General features: G+C 46.4%; 1 long non-coding RNA gene across 1 annotated transcript in view; it reads left to right on the forward strand.

Moving 5' to 3' along the window:
• The window catches only part of LOC131811572 (uncharacterized), a 183615-nt gene that overhangs the window by 69742 nt on the left and 100067 nt on the right, over window positions 1-13806 (forward strand). The window lies entirely within an intron of this gene.

Consider the following 13806-nt stretch of genomic DNA (forward strand, 5'->3'; position numbering starts at 1 on the left):
AGGTGGGAACAAGCTTGGCGTGTTCAAAGAGGAAAGGCAGTGGAGTGCTGCAGCTTGGTGAGCAAGGGAGAAGTTGGAGAGGGGTCAGGGCCAGAGCAGGGAGGAGCTTTTCTTTCCAAGCACAGCGACAGCCTCCTGAGAGGTGTTAAGTAGGAGAGTGAGATGTGCTGATGGATGTCGCATGAGAGAAGCTTGACTGCTGTGGGGAGCGGCAGGAGCGGAAGCTGAGGGTCCCGTTGGGAGCCTGTTGAAGTTATCAGGGCAGGAGATGATGGTGGCTTGGTGGCAGTGGAGACGGGCCAAGGGGTCACACCCATGACATCTTTTGGGAATAAAGCTGGCACAGCGTGCTATGGATTGGCAACAGGTAACCAGGGAAGGGGGAAGAAATCAAATAATACCCCTATATCAAATAATACCCCTATTTATTTATAGATGCATGCTTAAATTTAATTTCCACGAACAGAAATATATATTTACATAATATTTATTTACATAATATATTTACATAATACATATATGTGCATATACACGTGCAAATATAGATTTACATATATCTTTATATTCAATCCCCACAAATTTAATCCCCATAAATATATATATTATTTACCTTGAATCCACACAACCACCCCTGGAAGTGATATTGTTATCCCCATATTATGGCCAGGGAAACTGAGGCATCTCTAAAGGTCAGAACTTGAGCTCAGATCCAGATCTGTTTGCCCTTCGAGGCCACCTGGAATCCTCTCTGCTTGGCTTCCTCTCTCCTCGTTCGTGTGGCTCTGTTCCTTCCTCAGGGACCGGCTTCCACCCAGGATCCAGCCTTTCCCCTTGCTTGGGTGAGAGACCTAGTTGGTGCAGCTCAGTCGGGTAACCCCTGAAATGTCAGATCCTGTCAGCTCTCCCGAGGCAGAGATGAGCGCGGCAGAAAGTGCCTCTGGAACCCGCTCTGGGAAGTGTGTCTCACCAACCCTTTGAATGCTACCCAGGATCTCTGCACCCCCTGCCCCTCCGATGGCTTCTAGCTTTCTGCTGGTGACAGCTTCGATGATCTCCTGTGACAGGGGGAATATGCAGCCACAGGGATGCAGCTCCGTGCCCGGGAAATGTCACCTCCAATCCATGTCACAGAGGAGAGTGAAGCAATTAAAGAGCGGCCAGTTTTCTCAGCTCTGGCTCCGGGCAAACTGTGGGGGTCGGAGAAGGAGATGGGGAGGGAGGCGACGGGAGGGACGGTAGCAGGGGCGGGGGGAGCAGGGCAAGTCAGGGGAAGGCGCCCGCGTTCTGGCACACAGTAGGTACACCGGAAGTGTTTGTTGAGTGCATAAATGCCGTTTGGAGTGCCACGTGCCATCCAGGGCCAGCCCTTCAGAACCCACGGACTCCTTGCTCCAGCTCCGGAGACAGTCCACGTCTCTGGCTCCCAGCGGAGGCCCTCTGCGGGACCTGCCTGTGGCTGAAGGGAGCTGCTTGCCCGCTGTCCATGGGAGCCTCTACCCCATGGCTGAGCCCCATGGGTGGCGAAAGGCCCAGCCCCTTTGTGTTGATTTAAAATCATGCTAAGGAGCCATCCTAGCTCCCGAGCTCCCTGGAGGGCTGTGAGACCTTTGTTGTAATGCATCACAGCCCACGTGCCCCTCTCTGTGCAGCCCTTGCCCTCCAGGACAGGTGGTGTTCCCATGAGCAGTCCCCAGTGTCCCATCTGCCTGCCCATCTCGGCCTCGGAAAACCCCACCTCGGGCAAATACCTTTAGCAACAACAATCATCAGGGCTTGGCTGTTCACGGTGTTCACTGGTCCCTTTCCGAGGCAAACCCTGAGCTCTCTTTGTTGTGAAGAATCCGGCTAATGGGCGAGATGGAGAGAAAAAGAAAGAGTCACAGAGGCTTCTGCGTCTCCATAACAAAAATCCCCAGAGTCTAGGGAGTAGGAGAAGCCAGAAAACCCATGAAGATGGAGTTTCAGGGGTCGACACTTACAAAGGGGAGAGAGGGGGTATTTCCAGCTCTGAATGGAGGGTCCTGATGAGAGTAGAATTTTAAGGGTGTTTACTAAACATTTGCAGTGAACCACCCTCTGCTCCCTTGGAGTCTGAGGAAGGAGTGAACAGAGATGCGGAACACTTTTACTTGGTTTTCTGACTTTAGAGACTGGACTCCATGTGAGGCAGGGCCTCTCTGGGTTACCAGGAGGACCCAGTGGAAAGGGGGTTCGAGGCAGTTGAAAGAAAGAGCAGAGCTGTGAATTAGTGAGAGGGCTAGGAAAATAAGGAAGAGAAAACCTCCCCATGACTTGGAGAAGAGTTGAACCGAAGGAAAGAGAAACAGGATGAAACCAGAGCAAGAAAGATGGGTTCCTGCAGCACTGGGTACTTCAGCTGGATTAACAGAACTCAGCATCCTTTCCTTGAAACCGCTCTGCCTGCAGGCCTCTGGGAGCACAGACTGCTCCTTGCACTGGGGTCAGCACTCATCAGTCGAAGGTGACGTGTTAATTAGGATAAGGCCCAGCCACTACAATAAAAGCCAATCTAACAGTGACCTAAGAGAACTGAGTAGTTTATTTCTCTTGCAAAGGTCTAAACCTCCAGAGTCCTTTTGCTATGGTTACCCCACAGGGATGAAGTCCCAGTCCCAAATTTCTTCTCGTTCATTTCTCTGCATTAGCCCTTGGGATCCAAGGTGAGTGCTCCCATTCCTGCCATAAAATCTGCATTCTGTTCAGTGGGGTAGAAGAAAGGGGGCATGGAAGAGGGAGCCTTCCATTTAAGGATAAGACCCATTGCATCTGTTGCCTTCCTGTTGGATAGAACTTAGTCCCATGGTCATGGTTTAGGTTCAAGGGAAGCTGAAAAATACAGTCCTTATCTAGGTGGCCATGTGCCCAGTTAAACTTTATGGATTCTGTTACTAAAGAAGGAGTATGGAGGGATGGCAGTTGGGGGGTGACCCAAGCAGAGGCTGGGCAAGGCCGTGACGTGGCTCATTACAGACTAAGTTTGGAGGGAGACTGCTGGGAAGATTAGGCCTTTAAGAAAGAAAGAGGAGTGGAGTAGGCGGGTTCTGAGAGAGAATGGTCAGCTGTTGAGCTGTGAAATCCATCTCAGGTCTCAGTTCTCAATTTAAGTGTTGTTACATTTCAGTTAGGATGCTTTGGGCTGGGAAGAACGGAAGACTCAGATTGAAATTTAGTAATTTAAAAGTGCATAGTTCATGTCATGGGGGTTCAGAGGTAGGGTGGGTTCAGGCATGGATTATGGACAGTTCAATGATGTCTCTAATGGCTCAATGACCTGGAGTCATTCTTCAATCTGTCCTCTTCATCTGTGGCTTAGTCCTCAGGCTGGCTGGTTCTACTCATTGTCACGACACGGTAACTGACAGGCGAAGGCGAGAGGCTGCCTTGGTCCTACCTGGTAGCAGACATTGAGAGAGAGAGAGAAACTGTTGTACGCTCAGGCTCAAAAAATTCCTTCCAGTCAGTTACATTGGACCTGTTTAGATAATATTCTCTCCCTGCATAACAGAAGATGCTTATTAACTTAGACTCAGCAGCTTCCGTATCTGGAGACTTGGCTAAAATCAGAGTTCTGTTAGGTTTCTGTTGGGAACTGTAAAGCTTCCATTCACCCTACAATAAACTCCCTTCTCCAGGGTGGCCTGAGAGTGCCTTACCCCTGAAACCAGAATGCTTAATTAATGCACCAATAAAAGCTTCAAAGGCAAGATGCTCCAAAGGAGCTGAAGGAGGAAGCGGGGGAGGAAAGGATAGGAGGAGAGATGTGGGCATATGTGCTAGTGAGCTTCCAAAATATTGAAGGAAGACTCTGTTGCCTGTAACCTTTAAGGTCATTCAAGACAATTAGTGTGATGGAGAGAAGACACATGGGAAGCCACTTTGGAGAAAAATCTCTATGATGAGACATGAAAAGGGGGACTGGAAAACTCCTGCTCTGCATGGCCAGAAAGAGCGTGAGTAGGGCAACAACTTGCCATATTGGATAAGAGCATCCAGTTGATACCCTAGTTGATGGCTACGTTCAGGATGACACACAGGTATCACTCCAAGGCCAGTGTGACTTCTAGTGGCCCTTGGAGCAAACCTTCAGAAGAATTCAGAATCCCGATGAGTGACATCCCTGAACTACTTAGTCTCATTCCAGAACTTTCTTTCTCAGCTTTGCTCTCTGCCTTTGAAGAACTATCCTTAGTGGTGTGGATGCCTCTTCCCTTTTTTTATGAGTCTTCCTACTGATGGTCCGAGCATTTTCCTTGTCTTGTTCCTCTAAGGAGCAGCGTGTCAAAAGGACAGAGGATGGTCTCTAGAGTTGGGATGAATTCAGGGTTTGGACATCAGATTTCTCACCCAGTTTCATTTATTTCATTTGAAATAAAAAGAATAGTATCAACTTGAGATGCATGATCCAAGGATCAGCTTTAATGGATATAGTAAGTCCAGAGTGGTGCTCACTCTCCATTTTGGGGGAAATCACAAAAAGTTTCTTGCCCTGGTTGCTCCAGTCCTCAAGATCACAGACCACCTTCTGTTCTTCTGATTTCATTCATTCATTACTCATCTGCGATGACAACTTACATCTGTGCTGGGGAATAGCTTTGCCCCCATCTTGACATTCAGACGCGGGTCCAAAGGCATTCTTCTTGACACTACTGAGTTTAATTTTGCTCTTCACTTGAGTTCACTTTAGCCAGGTTCTGGGGGCTTTTTATGATCTTCTTTTAAATGGTGCACATTTGGACATGATAACTGAAATCATGGTATTTCAAGGGCAGATCCAGGTGATGACACTGAGAGTAACCCAAAGTGAAGAATGAAATTAAACTCAGGAATGTCAAGAAGTATGCCTTGGCACCTCGATCTGAATATTAGGATGAGGACAATGGGTTTTTAAATTAGTGTTTTTGTTTTTTATATCAGGCAATGGCTGGCAAAGAGTAGAGAAAGCAAGAGGGAGCGCAAGAGGGGTTCGTTTGAAATTTTCAGATTTTATACCCCCATCTGGATTCTCCCGCTGAGAAGCAGGCTGGACACTCAGACCTGGAAACCCATGCCAGACGTCTAAGCACTAGAAGTCCACTTCTGATGATGGTATTTGGCAACATTGGGCCTCTTTGGGCCAAGGGTTTAGTGCCAAGAGTAATTGTGATTTACGCCCCTAACCCATTTGGGTGCAAAATGGTTTTGATTAGATGCATACCATGTTTATTAAGCCTTGCACAAAGCAGGCTGGGGACTTGACTGGTCTGCCATAAAAGGGAGGGAGATTTACACGACTCCCTGCAGGATTCATTTAATCTCTTGGGGATTTACTGACCTTCAATTAGAACTGTTAAGTACTGTTTACACGGTCCCTAATTCATACAAGACCGATGTAAGGTTGAATTTTGCTTTCATTAAGGACCTATGAATCAGGGAAATAAAAATAAAAAGTCTTTTCCAAGCAAGATGTGACTTGGTTAAAAACAGACAACAAAAAAATTGAAAGCAAAAAGCCACTAGGAGTTGAAAGCCTTACTTTGCCATAATTTAGGAATAACCTGATACTAAACTGTTGATCTATTTTTAGGACAGGTTTAAAAAGAAAAGACAAAAAAACAAAACACCTGATCTGAGATTATTTGCATGAGGATTAGCTTAATAGTTTTAAAACTTTCTTACAGAGAGCTGGGGCAAGACAGATCCTTGATTTGTTTTTGGTTGTTCAAAAGTCAGGATTCCCTTTTATTTACTAGAAGGAAGAATGCAATTCACCCCTTATAGGAGCCCATCGTACACACAGAAATTGCCTTTAGCTGTGTCTTTGAACTACAGAACATGGACTCCCATTGGGTTTATAAAAGATACTGGGGCTACATAAAACCATGAAACATCATGCCTGTACGTTATTCAAGGACTTGGGGGGAAAACATAGTTTTAAAGGTACTGGGAAAGAAAAGGGAGGAAAAAAACACTACAGTGTTGGATGAGAAGTCATAAACTCAGATGCCCCCAAGGAACAAGCAGGTGGGAGAATGAGTGAATTAGCCTCACTGGGCACGAGTTGGGTAAAGTGAGGAGCCCATTTCCATTTAAAGAGCTCAGGGCTCAGCTACAGGCTCAGTAAATGCTGTTGCATGAATTGTTAGGTGTTCCCTGTTTTTCCTGGTGTTGGGACTTACTGTTGAAGGAGAACTCTGTGCAAAATGTTCAGAACCACAGCCTCATGCCAGGAGAAGTGACTTTGTTACATTTTTCTTTAAAATGTTTTTTATTTATGTAATCTCTACACCCAGTGTGGGGCTTGAACTCACAGCCCTGAGATCAAGAGTCACATGGTCTTCTTTTTATTTTTTTTTAAGATTTTTATTTATTTATTTGACAGATAGAGATCACAAGTAGGCGGAGAGACAGACAGAGAGAGAGGAAGGGAAGCAGGCTTCCTGCTGAGCAGAGAGCCCGATGTGGGGCTCGATCCCAGGACTGTGGGATCATGACCTGAGCTGAAGGCAGAGGCTTTAACCCACTGAGCCACCCAGGCGCCCCTCCCATGGTCTTCTTGACTGAGCCAGCCAGGCACCCACAGGAGGAGTAATTTTAAACCATTTGACATGTTATAGGCATAGCTTCCAATTTCTGTCTTGGAAGCAGAACCCTTAAGCTCTGGTGACCTAGGGTTGTACAAAACAAACTCAATCCCAAGGTAGCAATGGAGTTGCCATTATCACAGCCAACAGTGATCTTGTTTACATCATGTCCCTGAATACTTCCAGCTGTCCTGTGTGGTGTTTGAAAGATGGGGAAACTGAGGCTCAGCAAGGTGAAGCCGCCTGCTCAAGAAGTGGCAAATAAAGCCTCCCACTCAGTCTCAAAGCCCAGAGCCCGTGTTCTTGACCATCATGAAATGTCTTTAGAGACTAAGACAGAATTCTAGAGCTTCTCTTTATTATGTCATTTGGTCTTCATCTAGAGTGGGGACTGGAGGTGGGTCTCTACTCTGCCATGCTCACTTCTATCCATTGGTGTCTCTTGCTGTGGAATGAATTATTCCCTGAATGACGAGGAGCTTGGGGGCCAGTAAAGGAAGGAGAGGCCTGATGGCCCACAGTGACATTTTCTATATCCTGAGACCCGCTGGTGACGCTAGCGAGTGAGATCTCTTTTCCCACTGTCCAGAGAATAGAAGACTTTCAATGCCAGATGAAATAACGAGTTGGATCGACACCCACTTTGGTGACCTGGTGATGAGTTCAGCTCGTGCCCAGATAAAATGCGGAGGATATTTGATAGAGAAACTCCCATACCTTTACCCTCGGTGGCTTAAAGTCTCTGTCTTAGGGTGGGTTTTTCCACATGTAACTTACAATTTGAGGACAGATCGTTTAACAGGGAAGTGATTCCCGGAAGCCCTGGTAAAGAAATAAAGTGAAAAGAGTCATTAATAAGCAAGTGACAGCCCTGAGGTAGGGCTGCCAGAAAAAAGACACCCAGTTACATTTGAGTGTCAGAGAAACAACAACTAATTTTCTGTGTTTGTATGTCCCATTTTACATGGGTCACTCCTGTACTGTTATTCATTGTCTCTCTGGAATTCCAAGCTAACTGGGCTCACTATATTTTCACTTCTAGTATCTGACACCTTGCACTAGGGGCTTCTGGGAGAAGGTGTGGCACACACTGGAAAAGCAGGGAAGCAGGGCTGTTTACCTTCTATCTTAACATTTGAAATTGGTCAAGGGCTACTCTGGGTACGTCAGCTCCTTGGCACCTCGGGTCTGCTTTGCAGAAGGCTGGACTCATTCCTTCAAGTAGAGAGAGCCCCAGACAGGAAGACACAGGTGCTTGCTCCCTTGGGACTAGAGTGAGGGGAGCAAGGTGCCTGGGCTACAAAATTTAAGGAGCTGCTCATTCAAGCAGGGACATGCAAAGACAGAGTCAGCCTCATTCTGTGCACGCTGGCCTGGCCCTGGCTCTTAGGCAGAGGTCTTTGGCAAGCAGGCAGGCAGTGAGTGGATGGCGGCAGAGCATCTGTAAGGATCACGGGATAGAGGACGCCAAGTAGGAAATCCTGTTGCCCTCCCAGAGTTTTCGATTTTCCTTTAGTGCAGATTCCCAACATTTATAAAGACCTGCCTGTTTTATACATGAGAAAGAAAGACTCACTCTGGCCACTGAGCATCTAGTTCTCTCTACTCCTTGCTTATATGTTTTCCTTCATGTTCCTTTTCTATGGCCCAGTTATCGAGCACATCACATCTCTTGAATAATAATCATGTAATAACCACCTAGCCCAGCAAGCTAGACTGGCAGCTCTTTGGGGCTGCCTTCTTTTGTTCATTTGTTTTTTCTTGGAAGAGATGATACAGTTGAGGTGGGTCTGAACTGATGGAGAAGGACATGAGGAAGGGGAGCTTGCCCAACCTCAACGAGCAGCACTTCTCTCCATCTGCCCTGCATGGTGTGTGGAGGTGAGAAATAGGACCTCTCCTTCGCTCCTGTCTTTCTCCACCCTGCTGTTCATATACCAACATGCACTGAGTATCTTCTTGGCTCTGGATGCTACGGGGGTAATTTTATCTACAGCAATGTATGTGTAGGGGCAGGGGGTGGCATGCAGTCTGTTTTAGGCGACCGAGGGTTTCAGTTTCAGATGGCATGGTTTTTCCTTGGGTAGGCTTTTTTTTTCTTTTCTTTTCTTTCTTTTCTTTTCTTTCTTTTTTTTTTTTTTGAATGCAACCTTTTAAAAAAAATTTAAAATCAATTAGCTAACATATAGTACATCATTTTTGATGTAGTGTTCAATGCTTTCTAACATGCTGCGCTATCAACAGATTTTTTCAAGTTGTTTAGAGTCCTCTTGTATCTTCTTTATCTTTGCTTACTTTTATCTCTTTATCTATATGGTGTAATGGTTTGGAGCATGAACTTGAGACTTAGAACTGGGTGGGAGTCTAGCCCCGAACACCTGCCAGGTATGAGACTGGAAACCAGGCAGATCATTTAACCTTTCTGTACTCAAGTTCCATGACTAAGGCATGGGGATGAGAATGGTATTTACCCATACAGTGTTGTATAAGAGTCAAGAGAGGCAAAGTCATGCTCCAATAATTACCAGTCTCTAAATCTCAGTGGACTTAGAGCTCAGACAACACAAGCTTATTTTTTATTTATGCTACATGTTCTTTGCACATCTGCTGCTATCATCCTTATCCTTGGACCAAGAAAAACCAAAGATCATTTACAAAAATGGAAGATATTTCAAGATAGGTGGGAGTAATGAGTTAGGTCAACACCCACTTTGTTGATCTGATAGCGAGTGTAGCTCACCTCTAAATAATTCTAAATGGGATTTGCAAGATCATGGATTGAGATTGCTGTTTGGGAGTGGGTAATCCCCAAAGCAACTGGAATTTAAGTGCAAGAAGATTTTTTTGGGGGGGATTGGAGGGAGTGTTTCAGGAAGCACTGGCAGGGAAGTGACAAGATGAGAAAGGAAGGGAAGGGAGCCGGTGCAGGATGGATGTGTTAGTGGGCTACTGTGGGCACCTGGACTCAGTTCCCTTCTGGTAACGAAGGCCCCACCACCTGGAGTGGCTCTCCTCGTGTTGGCAAGGGGAAGATCGCATGTGTCTGGGTCATGAACTGGCAGGGAAATCCTCCAGCCAGGCCAGCAATAGGTGTAATTTTCTCCCATACTCAGTTGGCCAGAATTAGTGACATGGCCCAACCCAAATGCAAGACACCTGGGGAAGTTCAATCACCCTAAATGGTAAAAGAACCAGGTGTATTACTGAACAGCACTTACGTCTATCACAGGTTGTGTGGGATTCGATGAAATCATATTTATTAAGCATATAATGTAGAAACCAGCAGAGAGTGAATGCATGACAAAAGTTGGTTGCCCTTTAAATTAGGACTATGTACACCCTGCTAGATTAGGAACAATTTAAGGGGGAGGACCTTGTCTTACTTCTAATAATACTGACATCTACCATTGAATACTTTCCATGGGCTGGGCATTGTGCCAAATAGCATTCCCCCAGCAGCCCCCTGAGGTAGGTGACAGCTCTTTTCCACTCTGTTTTACAGATGGGGAAACCAAGTCTGAGCGAGATTAAGTCAAGCTGCTCAGGCTCCTCTAGCAAGTAAGTGGTGGCTCGAGGATTTAAACCCATGCCAGGGCCCGTGCATTTGGCACCATGCATCTGTGTCTCCTGTCTTTGATCTGCTAGCCTCTAGCCAAGCCCTAAACAGAGTGGGGCTCCATGAGTATTTGCAGAATTGACCGGAGTAACTTTTTTGGACTTCATAAGTACCTCAGAGACCTTCCATCTACTCCCTCTTCTCTCAAGCCTTCTGTCCCAAAATGGCCATATGCCCCATTGTTCTGCACTATCGACCGACACAACCTCTTCTTGCCATTTAATTACTCTCTGCAGTTCCGAGATTTGGCATCTCTCTTCACCTGCCCCTTGCCTCCTCTTCTCGTCCTGGTCAAAACTAGAGATTTCTTTGATGCCCCAGTGTTACAAGGCAGACATATCTGTGGGTACCATGACTCTTCTTCATGTCGAGGTTGGGCAGAATGTTCCAGAAATTTCCAAGGTATAAGAATAATCTCCTTAATGTTTTATCTGCCTACTATCACCTAAAATTGCTACTCTTTGAGGATTCTGATTTTTTTTTTCCTCTTCTGGTCATCTTAAAAAAAAGAAATGGAATTTCATGTAGGGGTCCCTCTGGGAATCTGACAACTTCTCCTTCCTTTTATTCAGTTAAAGGCTGAAAATATCAGGCTGACTCTTATCTGATTCCTTGTCTATTAACATTATGTTCTGAGGAAAGCCCCCTCCTGCTCTGCAATTTCTTAAAACTTTTTTTTTTTTTTTTAGTGGTGGTGGGTCATGGTAGACAAATAAAAATCATCTTGAGGTTATCTGAGACCTGCCATTCCACACAATAGCAATAAGAACGTTTTCCAAATTTAAAACTCTGATGGGGGAAGTGGGTTACAATAGGAGAAACCTTTGACCCTGATCAGTCATAATGGCTTCCTGGATTCAGGGATATTATGGGCTGGGGCCAAGGGTTTAAGCAGAGAGAACACAAGATGTGTTAAACTTAGAACACAATGTGCGAGTTCCGGGTGGGGCTGTTGGAGGGACATCTTTCTTTCTTTCCGGTGAAAATGATTCCTTTTCCAAACAAGGACCTGGATCTTTCTTGGGATCTGGTCAGTGCCTGGGTACTTTTGTTCTGCTGCTGGTTTGAAGAGGAATTTTGAGTTATCCATGAACCTGAAAGTCTTCACTCTGGGGACCATTTCTAGGCATTATTTACCCCCATCTATTGAGTGATTGCTGTGTGCCAGATAACTGTTCTTGAGGTCAGGATCTATCAATAGAGAAAAAAAAATAGCCCCAAAGCCCCATCTTTGTCAGGCTTCATTCCATGGCCCAGTTCTTCAACCTCTGGGCTACTGACATTTCAAGCTGGAGAGTTAGGTGTAGTGGGGGGCTATCCTGTGCATCATGGGGTGTTTGACAGTATCCTTGACCTTAACCCAATAGAAGTCATGAGCACCCCTCCCCAATCATGACAACCCAAAATATCTTCAGATGTTGCTAAATGTCTGGGGGGGCCACCACTCTTGGTTGAGAAACACGGTTATATGGGAGGGAGACAGACTATACACTGTGAAGGTATAAGTAGGTAACAAAGAAATAGAGTCAATCAAGACAGGTCAGTCAAGGAGGTCAATCAAGACAGGAGGGTCAAGTCTCAGTAGTGGGGTGGGGGTGCAAGATTGTTGTCATATAAATGATGTAGTTGGGGAAGTCCTACTGGAGAAGGTGACATTTGATAAAGACGTGATGGAAGCAGTGAAGTGAGCCACAGGGCCATGGAGGGGACAGCCAGTGCAATGCCCTGCGCATGCACGCTAGCCTCAGAATCACCTAGGGCATCTGTAGGGCGAGCGAAGGGAGAGTGCTCAGAGATGAGGCAGAGAGTTCAGGGGAGGGAGCATCCAGACTGTGCAGCATGGGGCCCCTGTGGCCACTGTCAAGACTTTGCTTTTCTCCAAGAGGAAGGGAAAATCATAGTCCCATTTCAAACAGCGGCATGAGATAGTCTCTTTCTTTCTTTCTTTCTCTTTCTTTCTTTCTTTCTTTCTTTCTTTCTTTCTTTCTTTCTTTCTCTCCCTCCCTCCCTCCCTCCCTCCCTCTCTCTCTTCTCTTCTCTTCTCTTCTCTTCTCTTCTCTTCTCTTCTCTTCTCTTCTCTTCTCTTCTCTTCTCCTCTCCTCTGGCTGCCGTTGGGTTGCGAACAGACTATGGGGGATAAGGACAGAAGTAGGATCCTAGTGAGTCAAACTGTGACTCCAGGCAACTTAAAGAGGAGTGTCACTGGGCCTGGCTAGACATCTGTCAGCCTCTCCAGACATCATCTGCCCTTCCAAAGATGCACACAGTGGTGGTTGTAGGTGCTCAACATGATAGAGCGTGTCGGAAAGACTGGACAGTGAATTTGCCTGGTTTCTCCGACACCTTTTCTTGTTAGACTCTGTCCTGGATAACATCCTGATTTTCATTTTAGAAACAGTATGTGCCAGGTGGAAGACCAAAGGCTTAGGTAATTATAATTACTAATCATGTATGATAGAAATAAGCTAACCGAGCTTCTATGCTCTTGTTATTTGCCAGAGGCTGTGCTATCCTCCTTTCAAGCATTATGTTCTTGAATTCAGGCCACAACCCTGTGAGGAAGGTTCCTGTCTCATTGTTTTCCTCCCAGTCCAAATGAGGATGCTGAGATCAGAGGGCCGGAGTGACTTCTCTGAAGTTGCAGGGCCTCGAACCTCACTGACTGAGAGGTGTCTGAGAAGGATATGCAGCTGACCGATGTGGAATATGGAAACTTCATGATTGCCTGGGAGCCCAGTTCCGTGTCTCAAACTGCCCCCTCCATGTCCTGGGACTCATCATGGGACGTTGGAGACAGGTGAGCTGCGGGCACAGGGCAGCGTAGAGCTAACCCCCGCCTTTAGTGGCTGGAAGCATGGAGTTAATAGCTCAGGCTCTGTCATCTACAGACCAGTTCAAATCCACCCACGCAGGACTCTGAGATCTGAGTCATTTACTTCACCGCCCTGAACTTCAATTTCCTCATCCCCAAGACTGGAGTAATAATAATGGTGTCCCAGCCATATCTCCTGGCCCCCTCCTACCGTCCAAGCTCACGTGGGCAGTTCCCAATATTCTGACGTTCACCTCCAGAGGCTTTCTTTGATTGCTCACCTGTCCCAGCTCAGGATGGGGCAGATCAGCAGTGCCAAGAGGTGATATCCCCAGAGATAACCTCAACCAACAGAGAATGATGTGTAGTAGATAAAGGTCCTACTTCCTTATGGGACCTCTCAGGAGGTCCATAGCTTGACCCTGCCCCAGTTACCCTCAGCACTGACCACTCACTAACACAGCTTTATTTCTGCTTTCTTCCCCGTCTCTTCCTCCCTCCCCATGCTGCCTGGGATCATCTCCCAAATAAACCATTTTGTGTGCATCTCAGGATCTGTTTGGGGGGGGACCACACCGGACCTCCTTAAGATTGTCGTGATGGTTATGAGAAAGCGAATGTGAAGTATTTAGCGTATTGTCACATACACGGCAAACAGTGAAAAAATGGCCCCATGACACTGCTGATGAAGGTGATGAGGAGGAGGAGGACAATGATGATGATGACAGAGGCAAAGAAGATGATGACGGGGAGTAGGAAGGAGAAGAGGAGGAGGAAGAGGAGGAAGAGGAGGAGGA

This window comes from Mustela lutreola, chromosome 11 (genome assembly GCF_030435805.1).
Source record: "Mustela lutreola isolate mMusLut2 chromosome 11, mMusLut2.pri, whole genome shotgun sequence".
Taxonomy (NCBI): Eukaryota; Metazoa; Chordata; class Mammalia; order Carnivora; family Mustelidae; genus Mustela; species Mustela lutreola.